Genomic DNA, 16,125 nt, shown 5'->3' with positions numbered 1-16,125 from the left:
GATAATTTTAAAAAATGCTTGTTTAAGTAATATGATTTTTTTCAGTATTATTCCATATAGTATTACTAAAAATAAAACAATATTAAATATATGAAATATTATAAAATTAAATTTTATTTAATAAAATTAGATTTACACGTATATTTATTTTAATTTGACTGAAGAGATACTTGAAATCTGAATTGCGTAAATCTGACGCGTAAAACGAGTCAATAAAGCGTAATATTTATTCAAAAAATAAAGACTTCTCAACGCAATTTCTATCGATTGCATCAATGGTGTTTGATAACATTTGATGTTTAAAGCTTTAATCAAGCAAGATTAGTCAATATAAATTTTCCTTTTTTGATTCTACAGAGTCGCGAATAAGTCATCCGAGACCATGAGTCGCGAGACAAATGAAATAATCGGAATGAATTTGCGAAAGGGAGATCAGAGAAAGGGAACGAGGTCGAACAGACACACAGAAGGAACGAGAGTTCCCTACCTGTTGACGCTAAGCGTTCGTGACGTTCGCGGTTTGCCTTACGCCAGTTTCCCCATATTGCGATAATCCAAAAATGTCACCACACAAACGCGCGATTCAGTTGAGAGAGAGAGAGAAAGAGAGAGATCAAGTTCACATCTTTCCTTCCGTATATCTATTTAATTTTTTAGACGATTCAAAGCCGAAGATTTTTATATCAATTTTTTTTAAACGTATAAATATGTAAAATATTTACAGAAAGAGAATATGTATCAAACAGAAATAAAAATAAAGAATTTATCTTATTTTATAAATTTTTTTAATCATGTAGCCTTACGAACTGTCAATAACGAGAATTAATTAATTCGCACGGGCTATTTAATCTCTAATTATTCAAGGTTGCCATTTATTAGTACTTATGTATCTATCGATAATTCGAGCCGCTCATATTGCTCTGCCTTCCCGTTCGCTGTCCGAATGATAACAAGCCTGTGTAAACAATAGCATTATTGTTTAAACCGCAGCCGTAGCCTTGACATTTGCGCTACGTGACTCAAACAGGTAGCGGCTTCGTGGATTGTCTCATTACTTCTCCAAACGCGGTCGCAACAAGTACTAGAAAGTGAATCGAACGTGATCGTTTTATATTATTATTACAATTAACGACTTATATATATAACAATATGAGCGTATCGAAGCGACGATTTTATTTATCGAGATTTTGCGCGATCTCTTTATCTGTAGAAAATAATATATTGATTTCGCGAGATTTGCGTATTCGATATGCATATTGTACACATACATATGCGCGATATTGAGATTTGTATATTTTCATATGATTTATCGCGTCTCTTTTTAAATAACTCTAATCGAGTAATAATATTGCGACATTAATTAATAAGCTGATTTCTGAATGTAGAAACAGCGTCGTTTTTGTTTATATTTTTGGCGGTATGTCTGTTTAGTGAAGTCTGCCCCACTACAATGCAATGAAAATATCGAGAAGGGAAAACAGACAAATTTCACACACAGAAAAAGAAAGATTATTATTATTCTATGAACGTTTGTTAAGAAAGATATATCATATCTTACGCGAGACTTGCATATTCATATGTATTATACATATATGCGCGATATTGAGAGTCGTATATTTTCATACATGATTATTTGTCGCGTCTCTTTTTAAATAACTCTAATCGAGTAATAATATCACGACGTTAACAATAAGCTGATTTCTGAATTTTTCATGATAAAAACGGGGACGCCGCCGATTTTTTATTTTTTTATTTTTAGCAGTATGTCCATTAAATGAAGGCATCGAGAAGCAAAAAAAGACAAATATTACGGACAGAGGCGAAAAGATTATTATTATGATTTATTATTCGTTAAGAAAGGTATTTCTGCATTCATCAATAAAGTTCTATCTTGGTAGTCTTCGATACTGATTCGGGTAAAATTAGTCTTCTAAAATTAGTCAATTAATTGGCCGCGCAATTTTCGTGCGGACAGTAGCTTTTACGTTGTTGTCCCGTCACAAATAGTAGTGATTTATTTAACGTATGTGATTAACGTCGGAAATGTATCGCGACCATTTGCATTCTATTAATTAATGCGCGCGAGTGCAATAAAGGAGCAGCGAAAGATAAACAAGAGAGAAGAGAAAAGAAGAGGCACAGACGACGGCGGAGCAACTAGAAGGTACGCAAACTTATAATTTATTTCTTTTATCATCTATATTATTTATGAAACTAATGGGGGGCTTGTTATCTTCACGCGCGATCTATTTTACATTATTACATTATGTAATATGATGCATGTAAAATATTCTTAATAATAAAAAAATACTCTTAAAATATTCATAATAAAAAAATTATAAAAAAATTTATAATAAAATTTAGAGTAAATTTATTTAGAGTAAAATAGGTTAACTAAGAGAGAGTAATAAAAATAAGTAAACAATACAATAGATAAATTTATTATTTCCCCTTTCTCTCTTGCTCTTCTTCGCCCTCTATTTTATGTGCATATTTTATTTTTTACAGTTATTATATTAGTTAATAATGGTAATAAAAAATAAGTATATTCATGTTTCGAGTGTATCTATCTCTTCACAATAGCAGGTTAATTAAAGGAGAAAAAAAAAGAGAGAAAGGAAGAGAAAGAAAAATGAAAATGAATAAAACGAGGTAATTTACGTTTCGGTTAATAAATCTTAACAGCGCCATATCTGTATAAATGTAAAACTTTTTCCACGTACGTAATTGAAGCGTGTTTGTTTCGAAAACTTTCTTCTGCTTGAACGTTAGATTCGTTATGTACAAGTTAAGCCGCTTAGCTCTGTAGATTTATACAGTGAAAATCTGTGTGAATAAAATCGTTCGAGTTTTCGATAGTTTCCCTCTACTCGCTTCGCGAATATAACTTTGCACCTCGTTTTTAAATCAGTCATTGGTTTTTTTTACCTTTCCTATACAATCAGAGCAAACAGCTGATCGCGCGGTATTAGGATCGTTCAATCAAATGATCAATTATTCTTCGTCGTCAGAATTCGTAATAAAAATACCTGGTATACAATATAGAAAAAATAATATTTGTTTGTAATAAAAGAGACTAATCTATAAGATGTCCGTAAGGAAAAATCATATACTACGCGACACAGTTTTCTTCCTTCGAAACGAAAGCGTTATCGATCAGTCAAATGTGATCCCCCGCTCGTATCGTATATAACAGGGTACACTTGTGTAAAACGCGCTAGGGAGACGGCAAACGTAACATTTTTCCAAGCTTACGTTTATCGATATCGAATTATTTTCACGCGTGAAATATGTCGCGGACGTACCGTATTTCCTGAGAACGTGTTAAATGTACGCGGAGGCGTCGCGACGAGAAAAAACTCTTCGCACAAAATAACCGACGTTCCATGCGACACACCAGGATAGCGAAAAAAGATACGGTTCGGCGGTATCTGATAGATAGGCAGTTTTGATAGGCAGTTTTGATTTTCGTGCCGCGCAAAACGAATTTCAGAGTTTTCCAGATAAAAATCACGCATATATCTCTATTCGGTAAATTTTAATTTTCTTTTTTTCTCCGATATAAAGCTACGCTAAATTCACCCGCGTGTATTGCGTAAAATCGCTCTCGTTCGTTCATTCGCGCGTATCGCTTCTTCAAATCCATTCACTCTACCACCCCGATCGGTCGATTGTATTTGTTTATACGTTGTTGTAAAGTCGAAATTCCTTCCTTGGATTTTTACCATCCAATTTAATCCTGATGTGCTTCTGTTAATTCCGCGGAGAGGCAAGAGTTACGTTCTAATTCTAGTCTAATTTTCGTCTAAAAAAAAAAAAAAAAAAAAAGAACAAGTTCTCTCCGTTCTTTTTATTGTTCTCACGGTAGATTGTGATCACACAGAGTTTACAAGAGAGAAACGCGATCTTTTGTACAATTACGCGCGTCGTAACGATGATATTACGAAGGGGAAGATACCTTTAAAAGTACACGTACACACGTTACACACGTACGACCGTCGAGAGAAGAAAGCCCGCATCGAGAGGAGCTTCTCTTCGCCGCGTCGTAAACAGCAAATTTTCCACTACTTTTACGTCCAGATGGCTCTTTTGATGGCGATGCGAATATCAGCGGCCGTATAAAGCGTAACTTCGTTCCGCGTTTGCGTTTCACTGGGTCGACCTTTCGACGACGCGACGCGGTGGATCGGCAAGTCGACTTCGCGAGGTAGTCCGTACCATTCGCGAGACTGTCCCGATCGATGCTCGTTGGAACGATAATAATTGTAATAAATCGGCAAACCAAATAATCGTCGTCCGAGAAACCCAACGTATATGGCGCACAACTAATTGATCTATTTATTTATTTGTTATTGCGAAAATAAGTATAGAAACTTCGTTAATCGTAATCAATTATGAAATGTTGTTTTATTGATAGAGTCGAAAAATTCTTGCCGAGTATATTTTAATTCGTAGATACAAAAATCTGCTGTTAAATAAGGATGGTCTATCCTTAGCAAGTGCAGCGATGTTGTCATTAATAGGAGAAATAAAAATAAGAGACTTTATTATTGAAGAAATGATTTACAGTCCCATTTAGTAAATTAACTCGGTATTTTTAATAAGCGTTCTTTTTTGCTATCGATATAAAAATTGATTAAAGTTACTTTCTTTTTCTACGAGTGTTATATTTAAATTGCCAAATCTGCAGAATTTTACATATATAATAAATTTACTTCCAAATGGTACCAACCAAGATTTATTCATTCAAAATTGAAAAATAGCGTTGTAATGAGACTAATTAGTCGATGCTATAATAAAGTAACGCGTGACTAAACTCATTGTCAAAATAGAAATTGTCGATCGTGGCGAATTTGCTTTATCGCGCATATTATTCCTTTATCTATCTTTCTCGATTTCAAAACAATATTTTTTAAAGAGAGATCTCATGAATCACGAGAAAAATGGGAGTTTTTAAATTATTAGTAGAGACACACATACATATACTTATCATCATTGAGGGGGAAAATTTTTCACAGAGATGAAAAACCAATCGCGAAACCGAATGCGTTAGATCTTCCACTTTGCGGAATCGCTATCGAAATCAAACCGAGAAAAGCAGCGCGAGTAGTAACGGTGTCAAAATTCCGAGGCGAATTCTAACCGCGGCGGGAACAAGTCATCGAGATCCGAGGTCGTCGGGTCGATTGATCTTCCCGTCTTGTCGATAAATCGAAGAATGGAACTCATTTTCGTGCGGACGACCGAGAGGAGAGCGAACCTTTCCGAGGAGCGATCAGCCTCTTTTCGCGGTCGATGAATAGCGGCGGTAGTGGAAACGACTAGGAAACCTTAAAACGCGTTTTGATCCTTGGAAAGGACTCTTTCTCCTCTGCGGTATTCTTTAGCTCAAAGTGCAGGATATTCCCCCGTTGTTTCTCGTTTCTTCTAATGCACGCCAAACATATACTCACGAATTTGATATTTAAAATATTTCTTATAATTAAGCGTAATGATTATGGGTACCTAGCGCATATATCGTAAAGAAAGAAAGAGAGAGAGAAAAGAAACGTAAAGAAATGCAAGTTTTACAGAGAAAACTTTGATTAAAAGTAATAATGCGTTATTTGTTTTGTTAAAATCAAAACGCAAACGTAAGAAGAGATTGAAAGACGATACATCGGGAAGCCAAGAAGTGTTGAAAATAGTTTAGATGCCAATTACTATTGGAATTTTTACGAGCGATTTAACGCCGCTCGCTTTCGTTCACTTCACGGTCATTGACCGACGAAGACAGGAAAATGTAGGAGAAAATAAAGAGAAAGAGATAGAAAGAGAGGAAGAGAGAGAGAGGCAGAACGTTTGGATTGCAGAGAACGAGGGAAAAAATTAGCTCGAAATTAGCTCGGAAAAGTCGTATCTCGTTATTTCCATGTGAACTCCCGCCGCGGGATTTAGCCGACGACTTAGAACTTGCGCGTAAAAAGGAAGAAAGCTGGGGATGTTTCCGCAGCGCGGATGTTATATTAAGAGTTTTAAAAAAAAGTATACAAAAACATATATAATGCGCGCGCTGTCAGTCGCTTCGCGTAAAAAATGCTAAAATTATTGAAATTGTTTGTTTAATGATAAATCTAGTCAATTTTGCGGTAACATTTATGAACTTTTATGTTACGTGCTCGGAAGAAGGACGGAGCTATGAAGCGGCTATGAAAAACGGAAATGCGAGGGCGTCACGACAATCGCGTAGTGAATGTTTCATGAGAAATAAGGACAGAGCTGGCGTAATAAAATGTAAACGTAACTCGGGCGGACAGGAATAGGAGATATACGTTAGATGTAGAGGACAAGAAGAAATTAGCCTTGATCCCTGGGACTCTTGAGACGTGCTCGTTCTATGCGGGCTTTCTACCTTGTGGCATCTCGAAGAAAGGGTAACCTCGTACGAAACGGAAAACAGCCCATTAGTAAGTCGCGACTTATTCACTTGATGAAAAGATGCGGGTTTGTTCGATACTTGAAAATATAATAGGGAGAATGCATAGAGAAAGAGAAAGAAAGAGAAAGAAAGAGAGAGAGAGAAGAGAGAGACTAAAGCAAGAAGAGAATTGCATTTGCGAAGCTTGGAGGATTGCATTTGTGTGTTAATCCCTTCAGAGTGCCAAGTTTTTGCAGAGATTGAGAAAAAATTGTAAATTCAATATTTCGTAAGAAAATGCAGTAGTCTCTTATTTGTAACTAAAGGTCTGTAAATTCATCACAATATTATTATCATTATTGACGTCACTAGAATCATTATTACCGAAAAGAAGATTGTTATCTTATCTGTTTATCGAATCATTTTTTATCTCTTCTTGCTTCAGCTTCTTGCTGCGCGCTGCTATTTTATGATTATAGTAGACGAGAAAGCAGAGAGCGCGAAATGTTACAAATTATCTTATAGCTGAGATAAAAAGTCGTGGAACTCTGTAAAACTGTTCTCTAATGATAGAATCTACAGGTACATGTACTTAAAAATTGTTAGTATCAAAGTATCAAAGAAATTAAATACAAAAAACGTGAAAGATTTAAACCGTAATATCAAAGGGGAATTAAAGTTGTTTAACTCTTTTAATTTGAAACACGCCTTTTGCGACCTCTTATTACAGAATTTAGAGTAGAGTTCACATACACGAGAGATATAGAGTTTAGAGTCTAAGAGAATGAACGCTGATCGCGAAACTCGCGCGCTTTTTTATTCCAGAACCTGAAAAATTCTACGAAAAGGAACGTGAGCGGAGAGGAACTGTCGTAGCAAAAATAATTTAAGACGGTTAAACGCGAGACGAATAGAAACGAACACGAATTAGACGAAGGACCTGAGCGCTTAGTAGCCAAGGCCATTTCCGTCGTAAGGAAGAGCACGAGAGAGCACGAGGGAACAAACGACCGGACTTGTCAGAATTCGGGACATTTCTATTCTTTCCGATGAGATTTACAGTTTCGACGAGATTATCCGTAGAATCTGATAGAATTCGACGCAACGACCGACTATTTCTACCGTGTACCTGAATGTTGAAAATTAAAAGGATTTTGTACATGTAACTATCGGTCCAGATTTGAATGACTACGCTGATGAATCGATAATTTTCATGAATAATGAACGTTGGAAATTTTTTTTTATTTTTTGTTAACCGACAATGTCCTCTCTCGCGGGATGATTTAAAAATTTGTAAAATCAGCGACTTTCTATTACGATTCTCGAGTGCATATTCCGAAACCAAACTCTGCTCAAACTATATACGCGCGCGCGACAATTTCTTTTCTCGTGCTTCTCGTTTGCTTCGTTATACGTAATGTAAAAAATATGTTATTTGAGAAGAGATTCGAGTGGCGTAAAAAATTCGCATAAATAATGTGACATGAAAATTTTATTCACTTGCCTCACGATTAATGCGCAAAAACGGTTTTTTATACGACCAAATTATTATATCGGGTACGAGTGAGAAAAAAAAGTAGATGTGTGTATCGTGCGAAATAGTATCGTGCGAAAAGTAGAAAATTGAAGGCCCCCTTGTATTGCCATTTCCGCGTTTCATGCTCAACCGCCCAATTTTTTTGCGGCACCTCTTTATTTTCGCACATTACTCTCTTTCACTTTTATAGTTCGACTCGCACGGGATTCATTTAAGCTTTTGCGAATAATTCGCGAATATTTTTGCATCATTTATGCAAAATTTGCCTTGCACACTTGGCAATGATATTGTCGCACAATTGTAACACGTTTATCGAGCGTTCGGGGACAAAATGCATCCGGAGGATGAGCGACAATACCATTCTGGGGAATCAAGTTGAATGTTAAAGGACGTTCGCGTTCGTGTGTCCTCGGCAAAGGAACCCTTCTTTCCTTTCGGATTCCGAATCGCCAGAAACCGAGCTCGGTTTGTGTCGCGCTCTCTCTCCCGTCCCAACAATGACTTCCAATCTTCGATTCACAGATGAGAACCAACCGCCTTTCTAACCGTTGCGTCTAGCTCTCCTCTCCGCTATACATATATGTTCCCTTTTGTCGGTCCTTCCCGCGTTTCAAACAGATTTTATTCGGTTATTATCGGACGGAATCCGATTAGCGGAATGTAATAATCCTTTTAATCTTAAGTTGCAACTGATACGTTTGAAGTTTGAAAATCTTTATCCTACACACATTCTCTCGGCGATGTGAAATGTTTGGTTGAAAAATATATAATATGCAACTCACGAGAAAAATTTAGAAATAAGATACGATTTATAAAAGAAAAGAAATAAAAGTGCCCTTTTTCTATTTAATAAAGACATATATCGATTACTTATTTCTTCATATGTTTAAATAGATTCAAACATTTGTTCCATTGTCATCAAAAATTTGCATAAATAATGGTTTGTGACAAATTAAGCATACCTGATATCTTTTAATTTAATTCTGAGATAAATGTGTGACTCTATTTATGCAGAGGTTACGTAAACAGAGATAAAGAAGTAAGTTTTATATATTCTGTATAACATGTGTATTTTTATTGCATATAAAAATAGAATCTTTATTTATTTTTCTAAAAGTGTGCCTTGCTTTTGTAGCAGCTGTCGCGTATAATAATAATGTTTTATTTAATAAAAATATCTATTGATGACCGATATAAAGCTCACTTACTTTTTATTCATATATAATTTTGAAACAGATTCAAACATTTTTTTCCATCCTTTCTAAAAAGGCATAATAAGCCAAAGGGATGTTATATTTTAAATTCGATTAATATTTTTGACAATTATCAGCTGATTTTTGTCAAAAAATATTAATCGCGAATAAGATATTAACATATTATTTCAAACGTATTATTATTTTAATATTTTCAACATATTATATATGCACCCTCATTACCGCTATAGAAATATTATAAAATAAACAATTTCTCACTCACCGATACCTGCAATAGCGGAGTTGTAGGACACAGCACACATTGATCTGAAAACAAAATATTCAAATTATGTATATAGATATGCGTGTGTCGAATTTAGAAAAAATGTTTTTATATCGCATACCTCACAATTGCCCTGCTGTCGCCCGATGCCTCCCCGGGCCTCCTCCTCCTCTCTTGGTCGACTGTCATTGCTCCTTCTAGCACTCACGACATTCGCGAAAACACGAATAATTACGATTGTCCGACACTTTACACGGCACTCCCGACGCGCGAAACTTTACACGGCACTCTCGACACGATGCGTGAATCGCATTGTGTATCGCAATGCTATCTGTAACAAATAAAATACATACATATATTAGAATAATCTTATTATTTCGCATTATAACATACACAATATAAATATGTAAGCTAGAATTAACGATAGATATATCCACGGATCGCAACACATTCGCGCGCGCGAAAACAGATTAAGTTGGGTTATGTAGGCAAGAGATTTTGCATCGAATTTTTCGCGAAATATGCGTTTCGAACAGTTACGACTACATATTAACGTTGAAATTATGATATGCGATTGATAAATATTACAATACAAAGGTTAGAAATCGTTTCTAACAATTATGCTTACTAATTAATCACAGCGGGACGCAGCTCGAACTGCCTGATACTCGCGGCGCTTCGATAATGGCTGAAGGCCGAAGCTACAAACATCGGCAACTTTATTCTAATAGCGCGCGCGCGATATACTACATACATGACTTATATAATATTAATAATTAATTAAAACTTGAAGGAGAAAAAATAAATTCGTTCGAAAAAATATAGCTTTAGAAAGAGAAAATATTAATCGAGAATAAGGTATTATATAACATATTATTTACAACATATTATTATTTTATAACTTTTACGATATTATTATTTTAAAATTTAATTAGCAAATTAAACATAATATACATAATATAATAATAACATACATAATATAAATATAAATATGTAAGCTAGAATATTTAATTAGCAAATTTTCGCTTTATTAATATTTTTTGACAGAAATCAGCTGATTGAAGCGTTAATTTGTTAATTAATTTTTAAAATAATAATATATTATAAAAATTAAAATAATATAATATATTTTAAATAATATGTTATAATACTTTAAACTCGATTAATATTTTTGACAGTTATCAGCTGATTTCTGTCAAAAAATATTATAATCGAAAATAAGATATTATAATATATTATTTACAACATATTACTATTTTAATTTTTTAACATATTATTATTTTAAAATTTAATTAGCAAATTAACGCTTTAATCAGCTAATTTCTGTGAAAAAATATTAATCGAGTTTAAACAAACTTTATATTATTATTTTTAAAATATCATTTTTTTAACATAAAACCGAAGAACGGCGCGCGTATAACGCGCACTTGTGTTGTTCTAGTTGTGATAAAAAATTCACATAGCGGTTTTTGACAAATTAAGCATACTTGCGATCCCCTTTAATTTTATACTGAAATAAATGTGTGAATCTATTTATGCAGAAGTTACGTAAAAACAGAGATAATGAGAAGTAAGTTTTTTACATATGACACGTGTGTTTTTGCTAAAAAAAGAAAACATTTCTTTTTCTAAAGCAAACCATGCTTTTGTGGCAGCTTTCGCATATAATGATTGTACGGGTCTAACGCACAGAGATTGTAAACGGAGCGCGTAATTACGCGCAATGCCGGGATCGACTATGCGACCTACGTCGGCTATGGGGAAGCTACGTCTATCCGTTGTCCCCGAGACTAGCCAGGATTCGATTAGAGCTTAAGTGGATTATAAACGACGTACTTGCAAATCAGTTCTGCCCGCCAATAATTAACTATCGGGAAGGAGAGTTCGCTTTAAGCTGTATACATCGCGCTTCGCGATATACTTCCTTGCTTGCTTACTTACGCAAATCTCGTTTTCATTTCACGACTCGCGCAACGTCACCTGAATATTAATTGACTATTTTTTGTTACGGTACAATTAGACAAATCGCCGATCGATAATTATTAGCTGATATCGAGCAGAATATTTCTATTATCTCGTTCGAGGTTCGTCATTATAACCCCGATTGGATACATAAATCCACGCAAGAAAAATACGAAAGGACTTCTTTTAAATCTGTCATAATTCTTCTCGATTACGGTAGCGCGATTATACGCGAGACACAACGTTATTTTAAATGTCACGCGTGTTAACGAACTTCTTGCACCGACTCGCTTCCGCTATTCGAGTCAAAGCTTTGTGAAATTAGTAGCTCCTAGTCAGACACTCGTTAACATTGCTATACAAAATGTATTAATCATTTGCTTCTTTCTCCGCTATTACGAAAATGTGTCAAGTATACGTTTCAAATTTCACTCACGAACATAGATTAACAATCAACTTTGCGAAGCTGTCGCAAATTGCCTCGATTTCCGTATTCGGAGGAAAATCACACACCAGCATCTTATGAATTATTAATATCATATCACTGATGCTCCACCAAAGTTGTCTCCTCTTTTTTTTTACAACGGCGCGATTACATTTTTGTATCGTATCGTATCTGGATTCAGTATTCTCGAGCAATATAATCTGAATCTGCGAAAGTTCGGATAGCGAGCGAGGAATTAATTAAGAAAGAAAATATACGCGTAGATCGTTTCTTGCAAGAACTCGGAGTAGAACTGAATTAACTTTTATCTGGGCAGGCTATTTTCGCAATGTATCCGGTTGTAAGTTGTGTCCGCCGGGAAAACGTGTTCTGTGTTACATTTTAGATTTTAAAATGTTATAAATAAGACATTAATCGAAAGAGAGAGAGAGAGAGAGAGAGAAATGAAACAAAGTCATAAAATAGCAACTTCGTAACTCTTATCATCTGATATCTACGAGCAAGTACAGATTGGTATGTCCAACATATATATGTTGATTGAAAATTAGCTGAGTAGTAACGGAATGTTTTCTTCGTACCTTCGCATCGGCAATCTCTAATCCTTGATCAGCTGGAAGCGAAACATCCCTCATCCCGGTACTAAAACGAGGTTAATCAGCTACGGTTTATCCGCGATACGTGACGCCTGCAATTAATTGCTTTTACAATTAATTGCAGCGGCTTCATCTGTTAATTATATGACCGAAATATCGCTGGAATATACAATCGCTTTTACAGCGGCTAGACGCGACCGCGGGTCGCTGCCAGAAGTACGACGGAAACGTTTATCACGTGTGCGAGTAACCCGAAACCATTTCCCCCGTCGTATAAAAGAGAAACAGTTTGCGCACATTTTCGTGTGTTTTTTTTTTCCTTTTTAGATAGGTATTTCTTTGAAATATCTACGCGCGCGACCGCGGTTCGTTATAAGGGGAAAAAATACATATATTTCGAATACATTCGAACACATGCGCGACTTTGCTTTGTGGTGTCCTAATGAAACGGGTATTATGTTTATCCCATAAGCTTATTAACGTTTTTTATTCGACCTTTCTGTGCCGCGCTCATTTTATTCGACTCGCGTGATTTCCCCCTCGCGCAAAACTCACGGTACTAATAAGCATAAATCATAAATAGCGACGCTCTTTAATCCCGCTTATCGGCTTATTTTTCGATGTTTTACGATACGGTACGTTAATAAATTAACTCGTAAATATATAATACGTAGGAGAGTATAAATATGTATGTATGTACGTGCGACTAAGGATAGGCATGACTCGTGATACACAGCAAGGGCTTAATCTAAGTAAGATCATTAAAAGTTAATCAGTGGAAGGCGATCACTCTCTCCTCTCTCTCTCGCCTAGGACTTAATTATTGTTCGTCGTAATTTTGGAACAATCGCTACCATCGGTCCTTAATTTTCCTCTAGTCGGTATAGTCTTAGCGAAAACTTTATTGCAACAAAACTCGTTAACACCGATCATCTGAGATTCGTATCTACAAACTTCGTCACTGTATTACATGGATACGTGATAGAGAGATTTATTTATACATATATAAAGACTCGGGTTCGCGTTTTGGCACGCTCTCCACGTGCGTTCCTAATATGTGTAATCATTAATACACGTAATGGGGCTATATCGACGACACACCGAATTACGTTTATTCGTGAGTAATAATGCGCAATACGAGTCACCTGCCCGTGATTAGTTAGGGTTACGCTACGGTGTCGATTAATCGTCGGGCCAAGCTTTAAACGTGTGTGTCTGTGTGTATGTGTGTCGCAATTAATTTACCCTATACAATTCATTAAAATCTCTGAACACCGGTTTCGCTTGTTCCTTGAGATTTCGGAATTTAGTGTCGAGCAACCGCGAAATCTGCCTGTTGATACGTCGCGCGCGAATAAATAGATATATACACACACATAGTGCGTTTTTTCTATAAACAAGATCAATATGTATCCAGTATCCATCGTGTGGTTTTTTGAATATGTGACAGCGACGATAAAGAACGATACGACAAATATTGATAGTTCGATACTCCGATTTGTCCTACGATCGAGCCGAGTCGAATCTCGAAGTCAATTACTCTCTCCCTCCATCGGTCTTTTTTTTTCTTGTTCGTACGACACGTTTGCAGACGTTCGAATCTGCTAACGACGCCGGAGATCGTACCTCGTAATTTCAGGACAATCACTTCCATCATTCTAAATTCCGCCCCCATTCCACCCCCATCCCTCGTCCCCTCCCCTCCCGCTATTCTCATAGCGTCAGCTCAGAGATCTGTCTCGACCACCCTCTTCTTCGCTCCTATCTTCCTCCTTCGCTCGCCACCCCTTCGCGAGCAACGATTCGGTGTAGGTCGTTGCTAGTAGGTCGTGATCTCCCCTTGGAGTATGTCCCTAGTTCTCTCTCTCTCTCTCTCTCTGGCGATTCGCCACCGCGGACAAGTCATGACAGATAAAGCCGGATGATCCGCGAGAAATCGAACGCGAAACGATAAGGGATTAATAAATAAATTGACGGTGCACGCAGATGAGAAGAGTATATCTTTGACGTATTGTAATGCAGCATTTTTTTCAATAGAATTACAATAATCTCTTACAACGGTGCTTTATGGTAAAAGATTAAAAGGGCATTTCTAACTCGTGTAGAGTAATATTTTTATGCATTTATTTAACTGTATTTAGTTTTTATCGTAATAAACAAAAAGCTTTCGGGGAAAGGAAACTATCGTGCGCGCGAGTATTGTAATTCTCCTGAAAAGTTACGGTTTTGTATAATTTCAGTTGCAATATTTTTCACCGGGCCGTTGTATTATACGTCGCGTTGCAAAGAGAGAGAAAGAGAGAAATACCTATATTTTCTGTTTTTAAAAATAGATATAGATAACGTGCGTGCTATTTCTCGTCGACACACTCGAAGCGGAATTTTGTTAATAATGATCGCGGAATTCTCGTCACAAAATTTTCACATGTTAACCAAATATAGGAATAAGATTAAAATTATTTTTGTCGCGTTGACGTTTCCCCTACGTTTGTCGTTTTTTGCACGCGGATTTAGTCGGCGGCATCCGCCATACGACGTATATAAAATATTGGTTTAGAATAAATAGAGAGCATTTATTATATAGGTATACGAATTTTCGTCGGACGCGATGTACAGAACATTATAACGAATTTGCAACTATTTTTTTCTAGCTTGATTTTTTTTGCGAAATTCTCATGTTACATTAGTCTCCAATTACTCCCACGGGGGTGTATTTCCGTTTTATATGTACGAGGTGAAATTTACTTGGTATTCTAAAAAAGTAATATCCATCGCGGGGATTTATATATCCATTGGTGGCGTAGAAAGTTGTTTCTTTATTACTCGCGACAGGATTACGGCTGATCGGTGTGGGAGTCGTTTCTCCACGAGATAGACATTCTGAGCGATCAGCACGTAGAAAATAAACTGAATTAGGTAGCGCTTAATCTACGGCAAGTATTATTCGCGACGACATACGTTGTGTTCGCGCGTGGCTATCGTAACTCGCAATTCCGGGAACAATATCTAAAATTAAACGGTGTCCCGGAGCGAGGACATCGCGAAGGGTAAGAAATACTCGACAGGAGAGATTGTCACGAGAGAGAGAGAGATCGGCCGCAAGTTAAGCCGAGCCATTTCCTTAATAACAATAGCACCGCGGCTATTTTTAAATCCTTCGCCGACCATCGAATTGTCTTAGTCGTCGCTTAGCGATCCCCGAGCAGCAAGAAGCGAGAAGTAGACATCGAGACGGGCTTCAAGCGGATCTAGGGAGCAGGTCGCTCCAGGACGGTCCTGAAGGAGGAGAGAGAAATTCGGAACGTAGAGGCCGAGTTGTCGAAAGAGCGAAAAAGAAAGGAGGGGGAAAGGGGCCGGAGGTCGCGCGCGGGAGCTCCTACCGTAGGGTCTCTCCCGCGAAAAGGGCCAACGACAAGGAGAGGAAGGAACAGCCGGCGAGCGAGGGCAAGTGAGACAGACCGTAGAGAGATTCGCCAAGGTACGAGGAAGCGGCAGAAGCAGAGGTAGAGGCAGAGGCAGCAGCAGTGGCAGCGGCAGTGCCCGGGCATCAGGGCACGGTTACGATAGCGCAAGCGCCGCTAGATGTTCCTGGCGCGGGCTGCACAACGAAGAGGGGAAGAGAAGGAGGGAGGAAGAGGGATCGAGAGAGCGAGGGAGAGAGTACCCGGAGAGGGTGCCCGTAGGAAGTTTATCGGCGGCGAGTCGCGGGACGGAA

The 16,125-nt window shown here is 37.1% G+C and overlaps 1 long non-coding RNA gene across 2 annotated transcripts in view; it reads right to left on the bottom strand.

Annotated features, from left to right (window-relative positions):
• LOC145944051 (uncharacterized) overlaps positions 1–16,125 on the bottom strand; it is an 83,224-nt gene that overhangs the window by 36,178 nt on the left and 30,921 nt on the right. For both annotated transcript variants that reach the window (XR_014426611.1, XR_014426612.1), the window contains exons 4-5: positions 9,532–9,741; positions 9,411–9,454 (exon numbers count right to left, since the gene is read on the bottom strand). This is a non-coding gene — a long non-coding RNA (uncharacterized LOC145944051). The remainder of the gene's footprint in view (positions 1–9,410; positions 9,455–9,531; positions 9,742–16,125) is intronic.

The sequence above is a fragment of the Prenolepis imparis genome, unplaced genomic scaffold (assembly GCF_030444845.1).
Source record: "Prenolepis imparis isolate NDT839.2.m4 unplaced genomic scaffold, iyPreImpa1.0 SCAF_12, whole genome shotgun sequence".
Classification (NCBI taxonomy): Eukaryota; Metazoa; Arthropoda; class Insecta; order Hymenoptera; family Formicidae; genus Prenolepis; species Prenolepis imparis.
The sequence above is the reverse complement of the archived record's forward strand: the minus strand, read 5'-3'. Positions and strand labels throughout refer to the sequence as shown.